The sequence below is a fragment of the Triticum urartu genome, chromosome 3A (assembly GCF_056163025.1).
Source record: "Triticum urartu cultivar PI428250 chromosome 3A, HENAU_Tu73, whole genome shotgun sequence".
Taxonomy (NCBI): domain Eukaryota; kingdom Viridiplantae; phylum Streptophyta; class Magnoliopsida; order Poales; family Poaceae; genus Triticum; species Triticum urartu.
Window position 1 is genome coordinate 202280257 of NC_141875.1, and position 14564 is coordinate 202294820.

Below are 14564 nucleotides of genomic sequence, written 5' to 3' on the forward strand. Positions count from 1 at the left end.
AAGGCTTGACCGGACATTCCAAGCCTTGAAGGATCGGCCCAACATCCACCCCCTCACAGTCTCGGATTGATGCTCCTAACCGCCTAGATTTCACACGCTCTCGGATTGATGAAAAACACAGCTTCGTCCGCTTAAAGCGATGTTCTGAAGGGCAGATTTTGGTGTCCAATGGGGCCAAGTATCCCTAGTTGCACAGCCTGGTCGAACATTGCCGCCAAGCAGTCCATGACGATGACAAACAGGAGGGGTGATAGGGGGTCCCCTTGTCGTAGGCCCCTTCTATGGCCGATGCTGTCTGATAGCTCCCCATTAACAAGGATATTGGTGGTGGAGGAGCGAAGCAGAGCTGCCAGCATGTCTATCACCCTCGGGCCCACACCTCGAGCCTCGAGCAACTTGATAAGAAATTCCCAAGACACCGTGTCAAAAGCCCGCTGGATGTCCAACTTAACCATGAGGGCAAGCGTTTTTGCCCTACGAAACACCCTTGCAAGGCCGCTGACATAGCTGAAACTGTCGTGAATGGTCCTTCCCCTAATGAAAGCATTCTGGCAGGGTCTAACAAGCTCCAGCATCCTCCTCTGCAACCAAGCCGCAAGGATTTTAGTGACCAATTTAGCGAAGCTACAGATCAAGCTGATGGGCTTGTAGTCCTTGGGTTGTAGCGCCTCGGGATTCTTGGGAAGCACTATGGTGGCTTGGTTGAGACGGTGTAGGTGAGTGGTGTCGTTGGTATGCACAGCTTGTAGGGCGGCCAAAATGTCATCTTTAATCGTTGCCCAACATTGCTTGTAGAATGTTCCGGTGAATCCATCCGGTCCCGGAGCACAATTCCCCTTAATTTTTTGATGATTGAGTATACCTCCGTTTCAGTTATTTGTTCCTCTAGATCACTGAGATCGAGAGGACTCTACCCCAAGGCATCAAGGTTCAGGCAGTTATGGCTTCTGTCAGTTGTCCCAGAAATTGGCTCGAAGAAGTTGTATATGGCCTCCACTTTGGCATCTTGGTCAATCACCACGACCCCATCGACCATGAGCCTGATGATGTGGCTTTTTCGTCGGCGTGCCGTGGCCTTGGACCTGAAGAAATGCGTGCCAGCGCCCCCCTCCTTGATTCCTTGAATCCTTGATTTTTGCCTCCATATGGCCCTGTCGAGCGCAGCCAAGCCCAGCCTCTGCATCTTCAACATTGCCATGAATTTCCTTATTCCTCGGTGAGAGCCCTTGTATCCATGGCTTTGTCCATCCGCGCGATGAGCTCACTGGTGATCGCGGTTTTGAGCTTGATGTTATTGTGAAAACTATACTGCCACCTCCGTAATGCCTTTGCCTTTGCCCAACCTTGGCCATGAACCGACATATTGGGTCCGGTCCCGAGTTACATCCTTGCCATGCAGATTGAACTGTCTCCTGGAACCCTTCCATCCTCACTTAATGATTCTCAAATCGGAAAGCTCGGGAGTGCCGGAAGGAAATATCACAGTTTAGCAGTAGTGGGAAATGGTATGACATCTCCGAGGGAAGTGCTTGTAGCAAGCAGTTTGGCATCAATCCCTCCCACTCCCCATTGATCAACACCCGGTCGAGCTTTACCAAAGTTGCATTCCTCTGTTCGTTGCACCAAGTGTAGCGCCGCCCATGTAAGTATAGATCTTTTGCCTGCACCTCGTTGATGAAGTTTTGGAAAGCCGCGAGACAGCGCCGATTGATTCGCTGGTTGCTCTTGTCGGCCGCCCGAGCAATCAAGTTAAAGTCACCCACCATGGCTACCGGTGTGCCCGCCGGGAAGCCCCCCTGTAGCATCTTCGATCTTGCAGGAAGGATATTTTGTCATCAGTTCCTTGTGGTCCGTAGACGGAGATTAGTCCAATAGGCTTCCCGACAACGTTTGTGCCGTGAGCCACGATGAAGTGTTGGTGCGCCGAAATATTGGGAAAACTATAGTGATCGTCGTTAGAAAATAATGTTACATCGTTCATCATAAGAGGTACAATAGAGGAGGGAGGATCATCAAGCCACACCCTACAGACTTGGAACTTTGTCAACTGGGCCAGTTCATGAGCTACACAATTTGTTTCCCTAATGGCATGCTCGTATTTAACCCTAACAAATTCATGTTCCATGGAAAAACAATCATGCAAGATCGCTGCAGCAATACCGTAGGTGGCCTTTCATTCTTCATAACTTCTATAATTCTAGATTGTCTGAGCTCACAACAACTCTATTGCAACCTATTGATTCTGCTAAGAGCAATCCATTCTTAAGAGCCAAAGTTTTAGCAGAAAGAACATCTAGAAAATCCAACTATACATTACTCGCAACAATAAACTTTTCGCATTTATCTCAAATGATAGCCCCAGTAGTTCCCCTCAAATAATCTGGATCAAATGAAGCGTCCACATTTATCTTAACACAATCACCTATTGATGGAGGCCAAATCTCCTTTCTCACTCTTGCATTAGGAACCATAGCTGACCTAAAATTTGAACACAAAGAGGTGACTGCTGTTGAATTTGAGTTTCCCACTTGTTTCCCTTAGTAGGAAACATTTATTAGGATTCAAATCCTCATTACTCTTCTAGACTAGAAATTCAAGGGGCCCTAAATCAAATGATGATGATGACATATTTGAATAGCCAACTGATTGCGCTTCTGTTATCTCTCTGCTTGCACTAGACAAACCGAAACCCAATTATTGCTGATATTAAGATGACCCTAGGGTTGTTTAAATCTGTCAACATCTCAGCGATCAAAAGAAGAGGAAATGCCTTGACGCATGAATTAGCAGGGCATGCCAGAAATCATGAGACAACCTAACAACATCTTCAACAAATGACGTAGATGCAAACATAGGCCCCAAACCCCCTCTCCAACAGATGATGTAGATGTAAAAAAAAATTATATCTTCATCTTCAAGAGATGGAAAATACAACACATGTAGTTGCAAATTTGCATCTTCACTTACAAGAGATGTAAAATCGGAGGTCGTGCGTTAACTGCCAACTGCCATCATTTGGCTTCCTCCCGCCCGCCTATCGCCCCTCCGTCGCATGCTGCCACCATGGCCGACGCCGATGACCCCGCCGCCCCCTCTGCCGCCGCCGTCAGTGATCTGACCCACCTCGCTGCAGCCGTCGCCGGCGCGGCCACGTTCCCCATCCGGTGTCCGCATTCATACCAGCATCCCGGTTTTGTCCCACCCCGGTCGCCGTCGCGCCTGACTCGCCAGTGAAGAAGCAGCAAGCCGCCAAGCCCCGCGGTGGATGCATAGCGGCCGGCGACATGGGGGGCGCAACCCAGCATTGAAAGTGCATTTACTTCTTTGGTGGTTTTGTTAATTCATGTCAACATACATGTTGTTGGACTAACACTTTTATTTAGTATATTTTAGATAAGTTCATTAGTGTCATGGCAAGGGCATGAGGATGTGGATCCCTTCAAAATGCTAAAGACATGGAATTGGCAAAGCTTCTAGACTCTACATTTTTTATTAAGTGATCCAAGATCACATTGAGTCCTATAGAAAAGTCAATACTATTAAAAGGGGATGAGAAACTGATGATGAGTTTGTTGCTCAAGTGCTTAGAGATATTGCCCAACTTGCCTTCGCCGAGGCATGACTCCTGGTCGTAGTCATAGGTGGTTGGCGTGGCCGTCGAGGGACAATAAAAAAACATATCTATTATGTCTTCCGGCATGTCGCTCCCGGCTTGCTGGCGTGGCCGTCGAGGGACGTGGCGGGCCGCTTGCAGGTGGCCGCTGATCTTCAACGTATCTATAATTTTTGATTGTTCCATGCCATTATATTTTCTGTTTTGGATGTTTTATATGCATTAATATGCTATTTTATATTATTGTTGGGACTAACTTATTAACCTAGAGCCCAATGTCAGTTTCTGTTTTTTTCCTTGTTTTTGAGTTTTACAGAAAAGGAATATCAAACGGAGTCCAAACGAAATAAAACTGTATGGTGATTTTTCTTGGACTAGAAGACAACCAGGAGACTTGGAGAGGAGGCCGGAAGACCTATGGGGAGGCCACAAGACCTAGGGGCGCACCCTAGGCTTGTGCCCCCCCTAAGACCTCCTAACCCCATTCTTCGCTCCATAAATACCCAAATATTCCCCCAACATCAGAAATATCCACGAAAATACTTTCCTGCCACCACAAGCCTCTGTTTCCGTGAGATCCCATTTTGGGGCCTTTTCCGGCACCCTGCCAGAGTGGGATTCGATCACGGAGGGAATCTACATCAACTCTATTGCCCTTCCGATAAAGCGTGAGTAGTTTACCACAGACCTATGGGTCCATAGTTAGTAGCTAGATGGCTTCTTCTCTCTCTATGATCTTCAATACCATGTTCTCCTCGATGTTCTTGGAGTTCTATCTGATGTAATATTCTTTTGCGGCGTGTTTGTCGAGATCCGATGAATTGTGGATTTATGATCAAATTATCTATGAATATTTTTTGAGTCTTTTCTGAATTCTTATATGCATGATCAATTATCTTTGTATTTCTCTTTGAATTATCGGTTTGGTTTGGCCAACTAGATTGATTCTTCTTGCAATGGGAGAGGTGCTTAGTTTTGGGTTCAATCTTGCAGTGTCGCCACCCAGTGACATAGTAGTGGTAGCGAGGCACGTATTGTATTGTTGCCATCAAGGGTAAAAGGATGGGGTTTTCACCACATTGCTTGAGTTTATCCCTCTACATCATGTCATCATACCTAAGGCGTTACTCCATTCTTATTAACTTAATACTCTAGATACATACTGGATAGCGGTCGATGCGTGGAGTAATAGTAGTAGATGCAGAATCGTTTCGGTCTACTTGACACGGACATGATGCCTATATTCATGTTCATTGCCTTGGATCCTGTCATAACTTTGCGCTTTTCTGTCAATTGCTCGATAGTAATTTGTTCACCCATCGTATTATTTTCTTTCTAGAGAGAAGCCTCTAGTGAAACCTATGGCCCCCGGGTCTATTTTCCATCATATATTTTCATATCTATTAACCCAAAAACCAAAAAAAAACTTTGATGCAATTTATTTGTTTTTACTTTGTTTTACGTTTTAGTAATCTTTTATATCTATCTCTAGCAGTTCTCATCCTTGCAAGTGACCATGAAGGGATTGACAACCGCTTTATCGCGTTGGGTGCAAGTGTTTGATTGTTTGTGCAGGTGCATAGATTGGAGACTTGCGTGTACACTACAGGAATCAGCTTCTTTGCCATCTGCCATGTCAGACGACAAAGGACCCAAAAGCGGACGGCAAACCACTTTGCCGTCTGCCACCGATGGCAACGCTACCCGGCAAAGAAAGCCATGGTAAAGAGGTTCTTTGCCATCTGCTTCCTCAAAGCGGACACCAAAGGCCCTTTGCCGTCGGTGGCAGACGACAAAGAACATGGACGGCGAAAAACCGGCGTTAGCCACGTTAGGTGGCTAACGGGAGGCTTTGCCGTCCATCAGCGGACGACAAACATGCCCTGCCCTTTGCCATCTGTTGTATGATGTCATCCACATGTCATGCCCCCAAGCCTTTGCCATCCGCCACAGACGGCAAACCTCTCCAGACTTTGCCGTCTGCCACAAACGGCAAAGTAAGCAAATGGGTCAGCTCCCAGATTGCACAGGCTGCTGCCACATGGCCTCTTTGCCGTCCGTGGCAGACGACAAAGGCCCTTTGCCGTTAGTGGCAAACGGCAAATGCCCCTTTGCCATCAGTGGCAGATGGCAAAGTGCATGTATTGTTTCTGTTTTTTCTGTTTTCTATTATATCCCTGCATTTTCAAAAGATATATATATATATATATATATATATATGATATATATGGTTTCAACCTCAAACATAGCCCATGTATCAAACATAAGAACAAGAAGAAGACAATATAAATCAAGTAAGAAAATTATACAAGTAAGAAAATTATACAACTATATAAATCAAGTACAACATAAAAAAATTGAATACCTAATAATAATCTTGATCGTCGGGTTCAATAAATGCTCCGGGATCAATAAATGCATCATCATCATCACTATCATGAATGAAGTGCTCATCGGGTTCAGTGGCATCAATATGTGGAAGGCCAACTTTACGTAATCGGTCAAGCATTGACAAATCATCCATAGCAGTAACCTCTTCTTGTTCATGCTCTTCTTGTTCCCACTCAGGGGTGAAGTCGGCTTCATTATCGCTGTCTACTTCAATGTTCTGGGGTGAAGTAGAGCATTTCTTGAAGCATTTTTTGGAAAGACGTGTTTCTTGGAAGAATTCACCTTCATATGTGTCTGGGTTAATGTGAGGTTCATAATCCTTTTTATTGGGGGGAAGGTGGTCTAACACGTGGCTGCACTTCATAAACAACATCCCAACCATTTATATTTGGATCAGTTTGGCAGGCCCACGGTAGATAGAAAACTTGGGTCGCCTGTTGAGATGTAATATAGACATTGGGAACATCTAAACGGGTGCTTTGTTTGATTTCGACTAGCCCTATATGTTCATGAGTCCTTCTAGTCTCATTCGGCTGGAACCAATAACATTTGAAGACTACGACATTCGGTGGGTTTTCACCATAGAATAGAAGTTCATAAATTGCTTCAACTCTCCCATAATACTCGATACCTCCATCACCAATAGTAGAGACATAACAATTTGTAGACTTTCGGTTGGCCATAGATAGCTCTTTGCCGTAGGTACGAAAGAGATACCCGTTCATGTCGTATTTGTCAAATGAACGAACCTTATAGTCAAAACCATTAGCGACTTGTCTCAATTCAGTGTCCATAGACTCTGAATTAGCCTACAAGTTTAATGTGAAAGGATTGTTGCATTAGCCACAAATTAGACGAAGAAAATGAGAATGGTCTAATGGAAATTACCGTTTGTTTGAACCAAGAGATGAAACCAGGAAAGGCTTTGCCAAAAGCTCATACTCATTGATGGATTGCTTTTCGATCTCTGCCCCACTTGAGAATTTGGCGACGTATCGACTGTATCAAATATCCGGGAATAAGAGATTTTCAAAGGAATTAGAAGTTGCGAAACAATGTACCACGATAACTTACTCGATGTACGGCCGCACTTCTGCCAGGTTGCTGAAGATATACAACGAAATGGTCTACCATTCTTCGACATCCAACGATATTGGTTTAGAAGCAACGGCTGGTGCGAGATTCCCTTTGAATAGGCTGAGGTTGGATCCACCTTTTTTAGGGTCACCAGCATTGTACCAAGGCTTCGGATTATGCAAATGATGATTTTTGGCTTCGTAGTGTGCTGTCACGAAGTTTGCCGCCTCCTCAGTAATGAATGCCTCGGCCATCGATGTTTCAATTCTACGTTTATTTTTACATTTTGCTCGGAGCGTCTTTTGCATCCTCTCAGTTGCGTAGCACCAACAATTTTGCACGCCCCCCATTCTTTCCTCGGTCGGGAGATGAAAAATCAAGTGTTGCATTGGATTAAAGAAGCCCGGCGGAATGATCTTCTCTAACTTGTAGATCAACTCTGACGCCAACTCTTCCATTTCTTCTAGCACAGTGGGTGATAGTTCTTTCGCACAAAGAACACGGAAGAAATAGCTCAGCTCGGCCAGTACTAGCCATTCATCCTCAGGGATAAAGCCACGCAACATCACCGGCATTACCCGCTGAATCCATATGTGCCAATCATGACTCTTAAGACCAAATATTTTCAATTTTTCAATACTCGCTCCCCTATTTATATTCGCTGCATACCCATAGGGGAACATCAACTTCATTTGCACCCACAAGATAATTTCCCTCATAGCTGGCCTTCCAAGATTGAACCATGCCTTTGGCTTCGTCCAGTTCTGCTTTCCTTTCGGTTCTTTCATGTTTTCTAACGGTCTATCACATAGCACCTCTTAATCGAATCTAGCCTTAGTATTATCCTTTGACTTCCCCTCTATGTCGAACAATGTACCAAATAGGGCTTCGGTGATATTCTTTTCAGTGTGCATCACGTCGATGTTGTGTGGGCAAATGAGGTCTTTGAAGTAAGGAAGATCCCACAAGCATGTCTTGTGAGTCCATGTGTGTTCTGAATTATACCCCTTGAAATACCCTGGATGCTCTGGATCTGGATCGAGAGCGTTTAACTGATCCAGGGTCTCTTGGCCTGTCAACGGAGGTGGTGCAGAATTTTTGACAACTCTACCTTTCATGAAGTTCTTCTTGTCTTTCCTGAACTTATGGCGAGGGTCTAGGAACTATCTATGCAAGTCGAAGCAAGAAAACTCGCGACCCACCTGCAACCAACGAAACTCAAGAGGTGTCTTGCATGTGGGGCACGGGAACCTTCCATGCACACACCAGCCAACGAATAGCGCATACGCCGGCAAGTCATGCGTCAAGTACATGTACCAGACACGCATTATGAAGTTCTGTTTGCTAAAGGCATCGTATGTCTTGAACCCATTATCCCAAGCTTTGTCCTTAAGCGGTTACATGTACACATTCATATTCTTCCCCGGATAGTTTGGCCCTGGAATTATCCACGTCAGGAAAATGTTCTTTTTTGCATAATCTGTCCAGGTGGGAGATTGAGTGGAAAGACAAATATGGGCCAACAACTGTATTGGGTTGCCATGAGACCAAACACACTGAACCCATCCATGTTGATGGCGACTCGAGGATGCCTTGGATCTTCCGCTTTTTCCACATGTAATGCATCAAAGCTCTTCCACACTTCACCATCACATGTGTGTACCATTATCAGATTCCCACCTGCATGTAGTTCGGTTCTTTTGCCAGTTTTGTGCCATGTCATTTGTCTGGCCGTCTCTTCAACCATGAAAAGATGTTGAAGTCTTGGTACGATTGGCATATACCAAAGAACATTAACGGGGATTTTGGTCTGTGTTTTCTCACCCATACCGTTGTCTACCATAATATACCTGGAAGACTTACAGATGGGACAATAGTTCAAGTCTGCATACTCAAGCCTAAATAAGGCACATCCTTTCTCAAAGGCATGTATCTTCTCATAGGGAATCTTAAGAGCATGGAGGATTTTGTCTGACTGGTACAGGTTTGCAGGCATTACATGGCCTTTGGGTAGAAAGCGTCGAAATACTGTCATCATCGCATCATAGCATCTCCAAATACTGTCATCATCGCATCATAGCATTCTCTGCCCAAGTTGAATTGAGCCTTCAGAGCCATTATTTGAGAGATGGCATCCAGCTGACAAAGCTCAGTGTGATCGTGGAGAGGATGTTTTGAAGACTCCAACATTTTATTGAAGGCCTTTGTAGATTCCTCCATCTCATCGTCTGAATCCCAAGCATCATCAAAGTTCTGCACCATGTCTTCCATCCCGGTACCATGCTCGTCGGTGCGACGACGAACCACCTCAGCTCTGGCACGTTGGGCAGACTCACCATGAAATGTCCACACTTTATAATCGGGCGTAAAACCAGTCCTCTACAGGTGTTTGCCCATTTCATCCTCTATACTCTTTTCCCAATTGTTGCACCGGACACAGGGGCACCAGTTTTTCCTCTGGCCATTTGCTAATGCGGCTTTCACAAACCCCTTGGTTTTTATTATCCATTCGTTGGTAATCTCTTTCTGACTAGTGTGACCAATGTACATCCATGCACGATCACTCATCTTGCCTACCTACACTCTCATGGGTAAAGATAGGTCCATCAACATGTATATTCATCAGTTAATCTAGTTTGTCAATTTTGAAACTTCAAACAACCAAACTGAGTCATGACAAAAAGTCAAAGCATAGAAAGAGAAATAAAAGATGAAATAGTACACAGTGAGAGGTTGTGCAACTAGGATGATTTTCTGTACCATATTTTTTAATGAATTGGAGAGGATGATGGCGAAGAAATCGAAAGCCATTGGTGTGTTGTTGTCATTTCCATACATTCTTCTACAGCGCAACAACCCTTATTATGACCGTAAGACACCAATGGTGGTCAAAAGAAGGGTTGGTGAGCTGTAGCATATTGTATGGAAACGACCACAAGACACCAATGTTTCAAGTTCTTCACCATCATCCTCTCAAATTTGTTAAAAAAGCTCTTACATAATATCATTCTAGTTGCACAACCTCTCACTACATATTGTTTCGTCTTTGATTTCTTTTTCTACGCTTTGATTTTTTTTCATGAGTCAGTTTGGGTGTTTCAAGTTTCAACACTTGGGTTTTAATCTAGTTTGTCAATTTTATTACGTCCATGCAACCTACACACTAATAGGTAAAGATAGGTCCTAATCCCACCCGAGTATGTGTAGATTGAGTACGTTCTCCTTGCTCTACCCCATTCCGAGACAAAATTTCGGCAGCACCTCCCCGTTGTTCTCCAAATACACGTCTCGGCAAAAAGCCGAGAGAATGTGCATCCGCAGAACAACAGGGAGGCGCTACCGAAATTTTGTCTCGGAATGGGGTAGAGCATGGAGAACGTGCCCAATCTACACATACTCAGGCTGTCCTTGGAAATCGCCGGACAATCTGAATGAGCGACCATGATAAATATGCAACTGAATGCATATTTATCGACGCAACCCTTTTGGACGGGAGACACATACTGGTTATGCAACTGTAGTTATCTATCTAGTGTCATCGGCACGAAGGCCAGAACAGAGAAAATAATTAAGGGGGGAGGAGGAGATATCATTTGTGCTCACCCACGATCGCAGGGGAAGAGCTCGTCGGACACCAGACCCTCGCAACGATGAAAGAATTGCACATTTAAATCGAAAGTTGAGTAACATAGCACTATTGTTTTTGCCATCAACCTAAGTAAATATTTACAACAGTATCCACCGAAATATATGTCATTCAGGTAAAAGTCGACCCTAGCTCGACCCCTCGGCGACCGGCGATCCTTGACCATGTTCCGTCGGCGCCGATGCACCCCTGACCTCGATTTGGTTCCGTCGGCGCTGACGCACCCTAACCTCTATTTGGTTCCGTTGGCGCCTACGCACCCCTAACATCTTCTTCGTAAACTAAACTAAACTAGGCCTAAACTAAAACTAAACTAAATCTAAAAAATAGAAAAAATAATAAAAAAGGAGAGCTCACCTTTGGGGGGCAGCTGGTGGAGGAGGGGGCTGGGACGGCCTGGGGCAGGGCGCCGGGGGCGGTGGTGTCGACGGGGCGACGGCCTAGGGTAGGGCGCCAGGGCGGCGGTGGCGACGGGGCGACGGGGCGGCAGTGTGGTGCATCGGTGGCGACGGGGCCACAGGGCTCCGAGGCGGCGGGGTGGTGGGGCGGAGGAGGTGCGGGCGCGGGGGCGGGTGGCTATGTGATCTCGATCTGACCGGGTCGGGCGGAGGGAGAGAGAGAAGAGAAGAGTGAGGTGGGGGGGGGGTAACAGCCGTTAGGTAGATAATTCTTTGCCGTCCGCTAGCAGACGTCAAAAAATAGTTGCCGTCTGCTAGCAGACGGCAAAAAGGTGGCGAGGGGTGGGCCGTTACTGCACTGTCCTCCACTGGACCCACCCACCTCTTTGTCGTCCGCTAGTTGACGGCGAAGAATCTTTGCCGTTAGCTAGCGGACGGCAAAGAAATGGCTGGGCAAATTCCTTGATTCCAGTAGTGGTACCTCCTACTGGATTGATACCTTGGTTCTCAAACTGAGGGAAATACTTATCTCTACTTTGCCGCATTACCCTTTCCTCTTCAAGGGAAAAACCAACACAAGCTCAAGAAGTTGCCTGGGAGGTTCTACCTCAAGCCTACCAAGTACCCATCATAAACTCTCATCTCTTGCATTAAATTATCTGTCATTTGCCTCTGGTTTTCCTCTCCCCCACTTCTAAAACTTTTTCAGAAAAATACAAAAATATTTGCCTTTTTATTCTCCCTTCTTTCATTTGCTTTTTCGTTTGCTTTGCGTTTGCTTTCTGTTTTCTTGTGTGCTAGATTGCTTGCTTTGTCACGATGTCTCAAGAAAATACCAAGTTGTGTGACTTTTCCAATACTAATAATAATTATTTTATTAGTACTCCAATTTCTCCCGCCACTAGTGCGAAATCTTATGAAATTAATGCCGCTTTGCTGAATCTTGTTATGAAAGATCAATTTTCTGGCGTTCCAAGTGAAGATACCGCATCCCATCTAAATACTTTCATTGAGTTGTGCCATATGCAAAATAAGAAAGATGTGGATAATGATATTGATAATTGAAGCTATTTCTTCTCTCACTACGAGATCGCGCTAAAACTTGGTTTTCATGTTTGCCTAAAAATAGTATTGATTCATGGAACAAGTGTAAAGATGCTTTTGTTTCCAAGTATTTTCCTCCCACTAAGATCATCTTCCTTAGGAAAGATATAACGAATTTTAAGCAACTTGATCATGAACATGTTGCACAATCTTGGGAGAGGATGAAATTGATGATAAGAAATTGCCCTACAAATGGTTACATTTATGGATGATCATACAATTTTTTATGACGGATTGAATTTTGCATCTAGAAATCATTTAGATTCCACCGCGGGAGGTACTTTTATGGAAATCACATTAGGAGAATCTACTAAACTCCTAGATAGTATTATGGCTAATTACTCTCAATGGCATACCGAAAGATCTTCTACTAGTAAAAAAGCGCATGCGATTGAAGAAATTAATACTTTGAGTGGAAAGATGGATGAACTTATGAAATTGTTTGATAGTTGGAGTGCTCCTATTGATCCTAATGATATGCCTCTGTCTACTTTGATTGAGAATAATAATGAATCTATGGATGTGAATTTTGTTGGTATGAACAATTTTGGTAATAACGCGTATAGAGGTAATTTCAACCCTAGGCCGTTTCCTAGTAATTCCTCTAATAATTATGATAATTCCTATGAAAATTATAACAGAATACCCTATGATCTTGAGAACAATATAAAGGATTTCATTAGTTCTCAAAATAATTTTAATGCTATGGTTGAAGAAAATTTGCTCAAGATTGATGATTTGGCTAGGAACATTGATAGAATTTCTCTTGAGATTGACTGTTTAAAGATTAGATCTATTCCACCCTGCTACCTCTTGAGCACTGCGTTGGTTTTCCCTTGAATAGGAAAGGGTGATGCAGCAAAGTAGCGTAAGTATTTCCCTCAGTTTTTGAGAACCAAGGTATCAATCCCGTACGAGGCCACACACAAGTCCCTCGTACCTACACAAACAAATAAGAACCTCGCAACCAACGTGATAAAAGGGGTTGTCAATCCCTTCACGGTCACTTACGAGTGTGAGATCTGACAGAGATGATAAGATACTATTTTTGGTATTTTATTATAAAGATTAAAAGTAAAGATTGCAAAATAAAAGGTAATAGAAATAGCTTGTTGACGGAAGATTAATATGATGGAGAATAGACTCGGGGGCCATAGGTTTCACTAGTGGGTTCTCTCAAGATAGCATAAGTATTACGGTGGGTGAACAATTTACTGTCGAGCAATTGATAGAAAAGAGAATAATTATGAGAATATGTAGGCATGATCATGTATATAGGCATCACGTCTGTGACAAGTAGACCGACTCCTGCCTGCATCTACTACTATTACTCCACACATCGACCGCTATCCAGCATGCATATAGAAAGTTAAGTTCATAAGAACAGAGTAACGCATTAGGTAAGATGACATGATGCAGAGGGATAAACTCAAGCAATATGATATAAACCCCATCTTTTTATCCTCGATGGCAACAATACAATACATGTCGTTTCCCTTTCCGTCACATGGATCGAGCACCGCAAGATTGAACCCAAAGCTAAGCACTTCTCCCATTGCAAGAAAGATCAATCTAGTAGGCCAAAGCAAACTGATAATTCGAAGAGGCTTGCAAAGATAACCAATCATGCATAAAAGATTTCAGAGAATAATCAAATATTGTTCATAGATAGACTTGATCATAAACCCACAATTCATTGGATCTCGACAAACACGGCGGGAAAAGAGTTACATCGAATAGATCTCCCAGAAGACCGAGGAGAACTTTGTATTGAGATCCAAAGAGAGAGAAGAAGCCATCTAGCTAATAACTATGGACCTCAAGGTCTGAAGTAAACTACTCACACATCATCGGAGGGGCCATGGAGTTGATGTAAAGGCCCTCCGTGATCGATGCCCCCTCCGGCGGAGCTTCGGAAAAGGCCCCAAGATGGGATCTCTTGGGTACAGGAGGTTGTGGCGGTGGAAATAGGGTTTCGCGGTGCTCCTGGATGTTTTTAGGGTATATGAGTATATATAGGAGGAAGAAGTAGGTCGTTTGTGCCACGAGGGGCCCATGAGGGGGAGGGCGCGCCCAGGGGGGTAGGTGTGCCCCCTGCCTCGTGGACTCCTCGTTCGTTTCTTGACGTCCACTCCAATTCCTCTGGATCACGTTTGTTCAAAAAATCACGTTCCCGAAGGTTTCATTCCATTTAGATTCCGTTTGATATTCCTTTTCTGCGAAACACTGAAATAGGCAAAAAAAGCAATTTGCACTGGGCCTTGGGTTAATAGGTTAGTGTAACATCCCAAAATTCTAAATTTTGGAATGTTATAATAAATAGATAGATTTGTTT